The following is a 13,560-nucleotide window of genomic DNA, read 5'->3' as shown; positions in this document are numbered from 1 at the left end:
TAGAACTAATTCGAAGAGAGCTACATTGTTTAGAGACTAAAAGGTAACGTTAATGACAGAACTAATATCTCTTTCGCCACTCCCAAATCATTTGCTACATAGAAACATTTTGTTTTAATATTATTGATTTGTTAATTGAAATGCCATGGTAAGACAAACGAAAGTCTTTATATATATAGACTGAAGCGGTGATGACGATTTGTACCAAGGCCGGGAATCGAATCCAGGTCTCCTGCTTACCAGGCAGGCATGTTAGCCCCTAAACAACCTTGGCACAGCGGTTCACATTACTGCACGGATTATCCTGACATGCTTCCCTCCTCGATCCAAATTCTCACTGCCACCCTAGTCTACTTTAAATACCCTTCTTACACATGAACAGAATTGCAGAGGCTGTCTATCTTCTGGAATAGCACCTTAATATTGAACGTAAATGGGGGGATCCTACCTGAAACACAGGTGAAGGTACTTAGAGAAATGAAATAACTCAATTTCAGAGACGTTACTGGTCTCATACAGATATGGTTTTATGTATATAGAATAAAGCAGCGAGTGAAAATTTGTACCAAGGCCGAGAATCGAACCCAGGTCTCCTGCTTTCTAGGCAGATGTGTTATCCATTAAGACGTCTTAGCACAGAGATTCACAAATCTGGATGGATTACCCTGGCATGCCTCCCTCATGAATTCAAATTCTTACTGCCACCCCAGTCAACTGTACGTATGATGCTGAGGTGCTATTTAGAACATTGAGGGCCTCGGCAAATTCTGTATATGTGTAAGGGGGAGTTTAAAGTAGATTAGGGGAGCATCGAGAATTTGGATCGCGGAGTGAGGTGTGCCGTGACAATCCGTGCAGTTATGTGAACCGCTGTGACAAGGTGGCTTCGTGGCTAGCGCACACCGAGTAAGCAAAAGATCCTGGTTCGACTCTTGACTTTGGTACAAACTTTCACTCGCCACTTCAGTCTAAGTAGGCCTACGTAACATCATATGTGTATGAGACCAGTAAAGTCTCTGAAATTGTGTCATTTCAAACGAAAGATATCTATTGTTAAGAAGATACAAATTGTATCTGTTGGCATCATTGTAACTGGATTCTTCCTTGCAGGGACCCTCTGTGCAAGACAATTGTGTGTGTAATCTATATAACATGCAAAGTTATAAGAATGTATACTGGAAATCAAACAGAAAAAGGACATGCAACTGACTGCAAATTATAGGAATATTGTTCAGATTGTGAAGAGAGGGTACGTGGTCCTGGATGAAGGAAACGCATTTCATCTAGTCCGTCTATTGTTCGTCAGCTTACCTCGTGGTACTGAAAACTGTCAGTGCTCTAAATACCTAGCTGTGCATGTTCTGTTACGACACATTTTGGATAGAAAATTCATTTAAAAATATTATTTCATGAAATGCGCCGTCCACAGTGCGCTTATGAAAACATGGGATAACTCGTAAGTGAGCAAAATGGAAAAACCTTCGGAAACTGCATCACATCTGGACACAGTAAGATATCCTCGTCCACGTGGGTACAAAGCTCAAACACATTCGCAAATCTCCGAGTTAAAAGAAAAGAAATCATGAGGAGTAGTCAACTTAATGCAATACATTAGCATATCAAAGCGTTCCCTCGCCCAAAAACACCGTGCTATCTCACCAATGTAAGCAGCAGGTGACCCTATCTAAATTGAGGTTCGCCAGAAGTGTTAAAGCAAACCCATCCTTTCAAACCGTCGCCGGTGAAGAACGTGATTGGCCGCCACTCCAAAGAACTCTGCCACAGAACACTTCCGCTCTGCCACGTGTCAGCCCAAGGACAGCTGCACGATGTCCATTCTGATCGACACGAGCACTCGTCTTCGTAACTCTTTGCAAATAACAATTTACGCTAAGCAATCAAACGTGACGGAAAAGCAACCACATTTCAACAAGTGCTACAAATATGGTAAGCCGCGGTTGATTTTTTTATATCTGTAGACATATCCAAAAACATACTTATTGTTGAACATTCATTAACATTTTTGCAAATTACAATACTGCCACAGAAACTCGCTCCTCTAATGGAGGACATTTGGTCAATATATTTTTAACTTTTTTTTCCCCAGATGGGTTGCTATCAAGGTCTAAAATAGAAACCACTTATATAACATTCTTCTTACTAAATTTTCCTTCTATGAAAGATTTATTTTCGTAATATTAAAAACCGAGACGCACCCATCTTCAGTTCTTCTTCCTTCCTAAACATACACACAGTTCTACCCTGACCTTGAAGTTTTACTTTCAGTTATGTCATTTAGTTTTTCTTTACTGAAAAGCAATAGGAAAGTCTGTACCGAAACCACTGTCGCTGATGTAATGACGGTTTTACAGATTAATGGGTTTGAACTTTGACTGTGTCATTTGGCACACAAATACATTGTTTTACAGTTTCAATCCACGAAAACAAATTTCACATTCCACTCTTTATTCAACACTGTATTCTCTTCTTCATACTTACCTTTGTTGGACAACCTGCTATAGACAATGGAGAATTCTGGGAGACATTCGAAAGAAGAAGTGCAGCCTGCAAGCAGTAAGCCGCCAAGCGCTATTCCAGGTAGGAATGGAGGAACATACAGGTTTAATGAACAGTCGACGAAGGAGGATTGGAGAGGAAGCATATGCTCAGATAAGATATGGACAAGCAAGGTAGCAGGCCGTGCCATTTTCAAAGAACCTATTCCGCCATTAGTCCTACTAGACACGGAATATCTAAATGTCGATGACTGGTATAGGTCGGATGCGGTGCCTTAAGCACTACGCTTCCTCTCTGTGTAACGAGTTTCCAGATTTACAGGCAGCTGAGGGTGGGTAATGAGTAGTATTCTTTGGATTGCCCGTCGTTCAGTTCGTCATCATCTAAGTATCCCAAAACATCTCAGTGTTAGTGCGCTGGATCATCATCTTTCTGCCGGAAAATCACTCAAATCCTAACAAATCCTGAACATTTAATCGAAGCAAATCGAGACACAACGGGTCGGCACATTCACTGAAGATTGGACGAATGGACTAACCGTAGCTCCAACGGTCCGCATCACAACTTACATAGTATCACTCTGTAACGTTGTCTCGGAGTCGTGAAAGAGCACCGCATATTGGAGGCAATGTTAATTCAGATCGAGTTTTGTTATACCTATCTGGGAAAAACTACCACAGTGACTTCATACCATTCTAAAATCTGTGATTCCCTTTTGCACACTGTAGTTCACAGAGAAGACCATGTATCACTAACTCTTACTATAACATTATCGTTGTATTGAATATTTTAAATAAAAAGAAATGCAGTGTTTGATTAATTCGCTACAATGAAAAGACACATGCAAAGTAGTCCTATGTAGTATACGACTAACCAGTGCGTGCTCACTAAACTTGACAATATTAATAAACCATTTGTTTTGGACATTATTACTCATAGCTAATGGAGACTTGAAATTCAAACTATATTTCAACAATATGCGAAATGTTAAATTGGTGTTAGGTATAGTAGGATGAAGAGGATATTATGAGATCCTCAAAATTTCGAAGGTAGCACAAAACTGTGACTTTGCTATGCTATCAACTGGATACTCATGGTTCGCCAAAGCGTTTAAAGACGCATTGTGATTATGCTACGCAAACATGGTTTCTCTCTGAGGAGGAAAAAATACCACAGTGATTTCCTTTTCCACACTGTAGTTCACAGACAAGACCGTGTGTCACTAACTCTTACTATGCGACGTATAGTTTTACTTTACATTTTTGTGCTGTAAGAGAGTATTGGTAGTTTAGAATTTCTGAGCGACATCATAAGCATGCTTGTGTAAAATATAAGCCTATGGTGTGGGAAGCGCGGGGAATTTAGTCTTCAAAAGCCTTCGGAGTAATTAACTACTTAATCTGTATTTACAGCAGTCTCTGCTGAAGTACATACCATTTATTCTGCGTCGAGTGATATCAGCGGTATATCACTGATGACAACGGCCTGGTTTTAACGGTTTAAATAGCTCTATCACAAGTTTGTTTCATGGACTAGTTGATCTGGACAACGCCTATGTAAATTAATGCTATCAGCGCTGGAACTTTGGTCGTTACATTATACGACTTAGTCGGAATATTTAACACAATACCTACTTCTGGATAATCACTGAGGGAAAACTGATTGTTGGAACTTTCCCTCACAGATGTAGTCTTCAACTCTAATGGAGAAAGAGAAGTTTTCTTGAGGTATGCATTTATTTCACCAGCCTGTGTTCCTTTCGGCATCACAAGTAGAAGGCTTGACATTAGATTTCCTGCATTTTTAGTGGTTCCAATTCAAAATGTGTTATAAAGATCGCGAGAAAAAAAGCAAGTATTATTTGAACACCTTATTTTCAAAATTAGTATTAAGCTGTAAGCTGCTTTACTTCTGAAGACGCTTGAGCTACCATGATGCAACCTGCTTAGCGCACCCTTCAGGAAGGACGTCTAACACCAGTGCCCCAGATAAAATTTGAATATCCACTTTATCACCTTTATTACCGTTATTACAATTTCATAAATTTCTGGCTTGTTGGGTTCGTTTCTTATGCAATTGACTGTACCTCTGTATTCCATGTTTCTTGGAGCACTGGTTGAGGCTAGGCACTGACATGTCATTTACTCAGTCAGTTTGTCGTTTTATACACTGGGGACACAAAAGTCATGGGACACCTCCTAATGCAGTGTAGGACCTCATTTTTCCCGGCATGCTGCAGCAGCTAGGTGTGGCATGGACTCAACAAGGCGTTGGAAGTTTCCTGCAAAAATATTGAGACATGCTGCCTCTACAGCCCTCCAGAATTGTGGAAGTATTGTCAATGCAGGATTTTGGGCACGAACTGACCTCTCTATTATGTTCAACAAATGTTCTATGGCAGTCATGTCAGGCGATCTGGATAACCAAATCATTCACTCGACCTTCCCAGAACGTTCTTCAAACCAGTCGCAAAGAGTTGTGGTCCAGCGACATGGCTCACTGTCATCAATAAAAATTCCATCGCAAATGGTCTACAGGTAGCCGAACGTAAGAATTTCCAGTCAGTGATTTGTTCAGTTGCACCATTCCATGTAAACACAGTCCACAGTCCACCACCAGCTTGCACAGTGCTTGGTTGACAACTTGGGTCCATGGCTTCGTGGGATATGCACCACTCGCGAACTCTAGTACCGTGCTCTTACCAAGTGAAATCTGGACTCGTCTGACCAGGCCATAGTTTTCGAGTCTTCTAGGGTCCAACCGATATGGTCACGATCTCAGGAGGGGAATTTTAATTCTGTTCGCAAAGGTACTCGCCTCGATCACCTGCTGCCATAGCCATTTAACGCCAAAATTCTCGGCACTATCGTAACGGATATGTTCGTCGTGCGCCCCATACTGACAAATCTATGCAAACGCTGCTGCTGCTCTCGGTCATTAAGTGAAGGCCGTCGGCCGCTGCGTTGTCCGTGTTGACAAATAATGGCTGAAATTTGGTATTCTTGGCACACTGTTGAGAATGTGGATCTCAGAATACTGAATCCCCTAACGACTTTCAGAATGGAAGTCTCATGCATCTAGCTCCAGCTAACATTCCGCGTTAAAAGTCTGTTAATTCCCATCACGTCGCACACATTTTACATGAATCACCTGAGTGCAAATGACTGCTCTGCCAATACTTTGTCCTTTCATGGCTTGTGTACATGATGCTCACACCATCTGTATATGTGCATACCGCTGTCCTCAATGTACAAAGGATATGTCCGCTTCCGTAGATGACTGTATGACTGGCATGCGGAGGACCCCATATAAAATCTCAATACTGCAAAGGACTTTTCCTTGGTGGGACGAATGAATGTTGTCCACTTTGCTCCGTGATGTCAATTGAGGAGTTACATAAATGGGATGAAGCGGCTCCAAGGTCTAGAAGGCCGACAACGGCAAGGAGAGCGGTGTGCTGACTCCGTACCCTCCCACACCTCATACCAGTGACGCCGCGTGGGAGAGGGAGACATGGCGGCCAGTAAGTACAGTCCGGTCCTTTGGGCCAGATCACGGAGCTTTTTTTTTCTTAAAAAAAAATTTTACTCTCGACGCTCTCTGGACGGCAACAGGACATTTTCAAGCAGGAAACTCTGTCGTAAAATGTCTAGTCTCGGAGCATGAGGCGTTACACTTTGTAAACAGTGCCGTCAAAGTTTCACATTCTTTGTTAATCTATGTCATTCTTTTCTTTTGTTTTGTACCCTTTTGGCGTCTTCTTCTTTTGTACATCGCAAGACGCGAATCGATTTGAGGTCTGTTAAATGAAAAACATTTAATGTAAAATTATTGTACTTTTATGTTCATTTGCTGATAAAAACAAATAGAGCCAAATACGTTAAAACTATTTATGATTAATTATTGAAAGTTCACTTCCTGTTTTAATTATAATTTTGTATTAATTGTTTTATCATAGCTGCAAGAAGCGCAGCCATTGTCAGTTGCGATTATATAGCAACTTCGTCTGTACTTCTAGTTGAAAATAGAATGGGTTTGTGGTAAACTAATTTGAAAAACAATTTAATCATTTTTCTTATTGGTAGCGTCAACTTAAATGATTTGAATGATTTATTGGGAAAAGGAAAATCTTAATTAAAAAAGAAATCCTCTATCTTTTGTTGGCCGCCATCTTAACTTTTATTACAGCGGCAAATTTAAATTACTTGAAACTGCAGACTTTCAATATTCCGATGTGTAAGAAATAAATGTGCACCGGTGGTACTGAACTCTATTTATAAAAGAAAAAAAAATTAATCGAATCAGACTGCATTTTCTAAGAACAGAGTTGATGGTATTTATTGTTGAACATTATTTCATTGCTTATGTGGCCAAAATTAAACTACGCACGAATCACGGAGAAAATATTTCTGGTAGCATACGTCAGTGTTGTGTACGGGTGGTATTCTGTGGTTCCCTTTCATGATCAACTTGCTAAGAATAATTAAATCCATCGAAGACAAAAAAATTATAAAAGCTCTGATGTACGATCTGTAATTTTAGTGATATGAGCACAGCTTACAGTCAACATTATTACACTACGTCAGGTGGAATTATTGTGCAATTTGGACAAAATAATTATCCGGGAGAAGTTGTAGTTTGAATAATGCATTATACATGTGTATAATATTGTCAGTATCATTTACAAAAACAAATCAATGCAACTGATAAAAAAAATAGAGTGAATTCAAACCGCAGAATACCATAGAGTATTGTATCATCCATATTCATTGCACTTGTCGATGTTGACGAGACACAAAAACCGCCACAATGGAGTCATTTGCAGTGTGTACTGTGGTCGACACACTGTAATTCTAAAAATGGTTTTACTAATGTAATGATATGAAATGGTAATCGTCGTATAGTGTAGAGTTATTTGCAGTTGCGGGCTTTTATACGCAAAGTGCCAACAGTTTATGCCCGCATACTTATAAGAGAGACAGAATTACAACACTGTTACATGAATTGCTAATGCAATATTGTTCGTCCCACAATAAGGCGGATTTCCTAAAAAATGGCTAGCAATGATTTAAGTGAGACATTGCCCTCTTCACATAATAGAAATTTTTCAGTAGAGTGCACGATGTTTTTTATTTACAGGGAAAAACGGTCCTTTTTTATGTTGTCGATGTAATGTAGCTCTTGCGAAAACCAAAAGACAAGATCTAATAATTTTGGCAAGAGATAAAAGTGTTAGCTGCGTCAATGCTGGAACATTCTCGGTAGTCTGTAGTCTGCTGCACCTAAAATTTGGTTACATTCTGGAAAATCTTAATGACAGTACTTGTGTGATACCTCGTCGTGAGTAACGACGTAGTTTTTCTCCGAATAAGCCGGCCACTGCGGCCGTATTTGAACAAATTAGTAATCCATGCATTAATGGCTGCCAGCAATGAAAATCTTGGTCTGAAATTAATTCTGTGAGTACTCAGAGGGAGGATGTTAATCTTTACATAAATAAAATTACCCATCTTTTTAGCAAACGTAAATTTTGTTTTAAAGAATACAAATACATAATTTCCAGCAGCACACATCTTCTATCAACGGAGCAAAATAAGACCATCCAGATATTACAATAAGCGCAGCGATAAGACACAAAGCTAAATGATCACAAAGAACACCATAGTTTGTACCTTAGAAAAGAGACAATTGTCTTAAGTATTCTTTGGTTTGGTCGCATCATAAACGCGACTTGCATATCCATTTGCAAATTCCGGTAAAATTCCTGTGTCTCATGTCTATGTTGTTGACATCATTTTGACTCAATTCACTTATATTTTGCACTAAATTCTCCAGGAGACTTGACAGCACGCCGCTTTGTGCCGGAGGTCACCTAACGAAGTGTGCGATGCGACACCAAGGGCAACAAGGCAAACATTACGCATATGAGCAAGGAAACCAGTATAATAGTGACACCCGTCTGTGTTGCATCAATCGCGGCAGTTAATCCGTCCATTGTGGTATTACCGATTTCGTAGCAAGTCACGTTGCTGTCACCATCAAAGTAATCGTGTGATAATATATCCCGAAAATATAGTCAGCCTGAGTGTTAGCCTTTACAAACACAAAAGAAGATCCACATAAATTACAGTAAAGGAGAGAAATGCATTTGCATTTATAGTCAGAGGCAACTAATGATAATAATATACATCACGAAAATACAGTAGACTATAGTGAAGAATATGAATACGTAAAAGAAGACTTGTCTGACTGTGGAAAACTTATGGACGATCAAGAACTTGATAGTGACGAAGAGTTGTTACGAAGTGTTGGCTTATCTGCCAAACCCACCGAAGAGGAAGAAGTGGAGTGATATATCCTCGGAAAAGGCAAAGGAGATAATTTCATTCCAAGATTGTGGAAAAACTAAAAGATTGAGCTTCAGTACAACAGAAACGATATCGTATAGTGCGTCCAAGTCCGGCCTAATCTCTAAACAAATCCTGACACAGTTTTTCGCAAAATGTCTACCTCCCACATGCTGCGAAGGAGTATCTTCTTGTGGTTGATTCGCTCAGGACATACCGTGACAGGACTCATATCGATGTTATTCGACTGCAAAACATAGTGTATACCGTGGGTGCACACTTTACATTCAGTCACTTGATGTGCTATTCTTCCGACAGTTGAAGGCTGTGTTGAAGCGGATTAAAGATCACAATATACTTAACGACTATCAATTCACATCATCGTCCAGGGATTCAATTTCGTTGCTGATGCTTATTCTACACAATCGTTCCTGTTCTCCAGGTTTCGCAGACTTTGTTGGGTACTCTTGGATATGATGGCTTCAGAGAGGTTTCAAACACCACCCAAACGTAGTTTTGATGTTCAAATAAGTGTCACTTGGAAGAGTGCGCCTTGCAGGCATTCAAGAACTGCTCCAATTGTGATAAACAACTCTGTTTCCGGTACCTTGTACTCTGTGATCATGTTCATCCTCGTAATCTTTTGCCAATAGTTACCAACGACCCATTTTTGAACTCAGTAACTAAAGATGTTCATGACTGTCAAGCGAGGTTTAATTGCGGATGGCAAATGTTGTGCCCGTATTTGTAATGTACATGCAAAACCGTTAATTGCAAACCAAAACTTTGTTGCAATTCCGATAGCAGTTGCGTTAATTCCACTGTGAGAAATTTTTTTTACGCTCGATTAGCCTTCTCCGTATTTGTACACGGCCTTACAAAGGTATTCTGTTCCAGGTTTACGATCGTGTCTTGGCGTGGTCCACTCTGTGCCATTTAGAATCACTCAAGGAGTTTTCTGTCTAAAGACAACTATGTAAGGATAGATTTGTATAAGAATCACGCTACAACTGCGAACCTGTATGAAATTTTTATGATTCGGCAATCGGACAGAAAAGTGCAAGAGAGCTTCATTCACCCTTATGCTCGATAATGTATCGACCAGAGTAACGAAAGAGCCGTTGGAACAATGACAATAAAGACTGCACATTCAAAAAGTATTTCCCTTTGACTTCGGGGGTCGACTACCGAAGATTTTAGTTACTTATGCAACGAAGTAAACTAGAAGCAAAGAAAATACAATATGAAATAAAGTAGCGCAAGAGTGTATTCTCCATCGAATGTCTGTTTTAGACTTTAATACCTGTATTGAATGATGACCACAAATATTAGACATCTTTAAGAAAGCAATACGGTTGTCAGAGAATAGGAAGATGTTTTCAACGGTTCAGTAACGTTTATCGCAGTACACCTGATTGAATTATTATTTACAATAAAGAGAAATTTAAAATGAGGGTCCATTTACAATGTTTGATTCCTAGAAAAGTTCTGCCAGTTTTGAATGTTGTTAATATTATTTGATTATTTTTTTCTGTAAATCTGAAAATTTTATTTGTAAATTGAAAATGGAATATGTTTTTGGTAATCTAATTAAATACTGCGACATCTACGTAAATTGTTTCTGTAATATGATGTAATACCACTGGGTTAGTGATGTTAGGAAATTTTACGGAACGAAATATCGTTTTCCAGAGAGTGAAATAAGGAAGCTAGCGCGTCTCTGGACAAGGGTAGTGTGATGTCAGAGCGTGCGGTGTGAAACACGACAGCGAGTGCACGTGCAAACAGTTTGTGTAATGGAAAGTTAGGCTTATGTGATGTCAAGCCGTAAACTGCGAGTCACAAGGGCATGACCAGTGTGGGGAGATATATGAAGATCCAGAAACATGAAGATACTGCCCCATAATTGATCGTTGCTAATCAAAGTGTCTGCATTATATGGAGCGACAGGGGCATTGTGGACAACAGAAAAGGCAACGTTTCTACACCTACGAAGAACTTTAGGAACATTTTACTTTCGCTCACGTTCTGAAACGTTTCGTGGCATTACCCAGTGACATTAAATGAAGTTTATTTCAATAATAATAGATATATAACTTCCTGGCAGATTAAAACTGTGTGTTGTAGCGGGCTTCGAACCTGGGACCTGTGTATTTCGCAGGTAAGTGCTCTAGCAGTTGAGCTATCTGAGCACGGCAGACGACTTCTCCTCACAGCTTTACTTATGGTAGGATCTCGTCTGCCTTCCAAACTTCACAGAAGATCTCCTGCAGATGGGGTACTGGCAGATAAAGGGTCGTGAATCGTGCTGGGACAGCTCAGTTGCTAGAACACTTGCCCGCGAAAGGCACAGGTGCCAGGTTCGAGACCCACTACGACACACGGCCTTAATCTGGCAGAAAATTTCACATCAGCGTGCACTTTGGTGCAGAATAAAAGTTCATTCTGGAAACAAGTGTTGTAACTTAAATCTTTAGATGCATAATCTATTTGTTGTACTATATCATTGTCACCTAGAAAGTTCCAAGGCCTTTCTTGTTATGAAATATTCGAATGTCGTTGTTGAAAGCCAAAAGAGTATTACGAAGGAAGATTAATAATATAGGCGTTGGCATTCGCGGCCATTATCACAGTCAATAAAATTTTTCTTGGTGAAACTAGCGACGTCTCGGTCACTGTTCCAAGTGACCCTCTTCAGGATGCTTTTTGTTTAAACCAAAATTAATAATTCCAGTTGGTTTTTTTGTAGGAAGTTTTACTGAAAGTAATTATTAATGATGCCTGAGTAATTTCACTGTTCTATAATGATAAAAGGCGAAGTCTCTATTTGCAATCTAAACTAAAGCAAAACGAAGTTAATTTAAACATTATATCACTGGAAAATTAACATTCTAACACTACGAATTTTGAACATTTTTTTTAATGCTAAACGTCAGGGTGCTATTGAGTGTTGGGTTGGGTTATATAACGGTGATGCAAATATGGAAGGTCGATAGTTATTTATTCATTAGAGTAATTTTGAAATCAGTTACAATATTTCTACGTATTTAGCTTGGAAATTCCAGAAACTTTGTGTATGTAGATAAACATTACACTGAGGGAACATAATTATTGTCATAACAAAATTTGCCTCCCGTTCATTATTTTCAGTTACGAGAGTTTATTACCAATCTGAAATTATTATATTTTGATTTTATTAACGAATCAAATCCATTGCTAACATTTTCTTATTATTATTTTTTGTAGAGCTGTGTTGATGGAACCGTGTGTACAAAACTTCTGTAGCCGCACGTGCACTTAGGCATATATATGATCATTGCTGTTCTAATCATCATGTAGGTAAGGAACAGATATTGGACTAGCGACCGATTAGTTAATTCTAAATTATTTCATTTGAGTTTTGTTGTGAAATATTCAAGTTTCGTGGTACCGCTATTCGTTTAGTACTTAACGTGTGTGATTGCATTGGTTTACAATGCCTATTCGAAATTCAAATAAGCAGAGAGTAGAAGAAATGGAATAAGTTATTCGTTAGGATAAACTGCTGTGCATTTTTTCTTCTGAAACGATTACGTTTTCAAAAGTGATTGTTTCTATTGGGGGGAAGAGTTCAAGGTCAAAATTTCGCATTAATCGATCAGTAAGAGGGAGGTTGGAGAAAGTCGCACTATCTTCCTCCTTCACGTCAATCATTCTGTCACCAGTCCAGTATCCTGATTTTCTTCCTCTTCCGTTGCCACGATATTTTACATCAGGAACCCTCCGGTGGCTACATTTCGGTTGTATAGGCTTTCTCCCATCTAGATTTCTGCGGTGACTTCCTCACTCCACACACATACCGCGCAACTCTTCTCTCCAATTTTACACACAATAACGTCATAGTTCCTATAGATCCTACAGTGCTGCTCATGTTCAAGCAATTACTATGGCCATATTGAAAGTAAAATTCTCTATCCATTACGCTAATTACATTTCATTATGTCTAAATTAATAGTTATCGGATACAAAGTAAATACTTACAAAGCAGGTCAGAAACATTTTACGTATTAATACGAATTTAACAGTTTCCGTACAGGGAGTGGCATAGACTAGACGCCCCTTGTTTCAGTTCTACAAGGTACACTGAAGTTCCCCTTACAAACTTCTAGGGCTTGTAGAGGAGAATGAGTAGATTATATTTTGGACCGAAACCAACGTCCGGAAACGGTAGCGGTCTGGAAACATGTTTGCAAGATACGTATGCAAGAGGGTAGTCATGGATGGGAGGCTGATGTAATTTGACGCCTAGATGTCTATCCTACATCTATGAACTGGTTGGAGCCACATTAATGTGTCTGTGAGTGTTAGAGAAACATGGCTGAGTACACGTTTCCAGAATACACCGATATCATCCTTCTGTATGGCGAAGCTCACGGTGATGGAGCTGCTCGTCGCATTTATCAAGATCGTTATCCACAACGTCTGAATCCATCGCATACTCTTTTCGCCATAATTTACACAGCGGCTTTGAGAAAGGGTTCCTTGCTGGCCGCTGTGGCCGAGCGGTTCTAGGCTCTTCAGTCCGGAGCCGTGCTGCTGCGTCGGTCGCAGGTTAGAATCCTGCCTCGGGTACGCATGTGTGTGATGCCCTTAGGTTAGTTTGGTTTAAGTAGTTCTAAGTCTAGGGGACTGATGACCTCAGATGTAAAGTCCCATA

The sequence above is a fragment of the Schistocerca nitens genome, chromosome 7 (genome assembly GCF_023898315.1).
Source record: "Schistocerca nitens isolate TAMUIC-IGC-003100 chromosome 7, iqSchNite1.1, whole genome shotgun sequence".
NCBI classification, from domain to species: Eukaryota; Metazoa; Arthropoda; class Insecta; order Orthoptera; family Acrididae; genus Schistocerca; species Schistocerca nitens.
Note: the sequence above shows the minus strand (reverse complement) of the source record.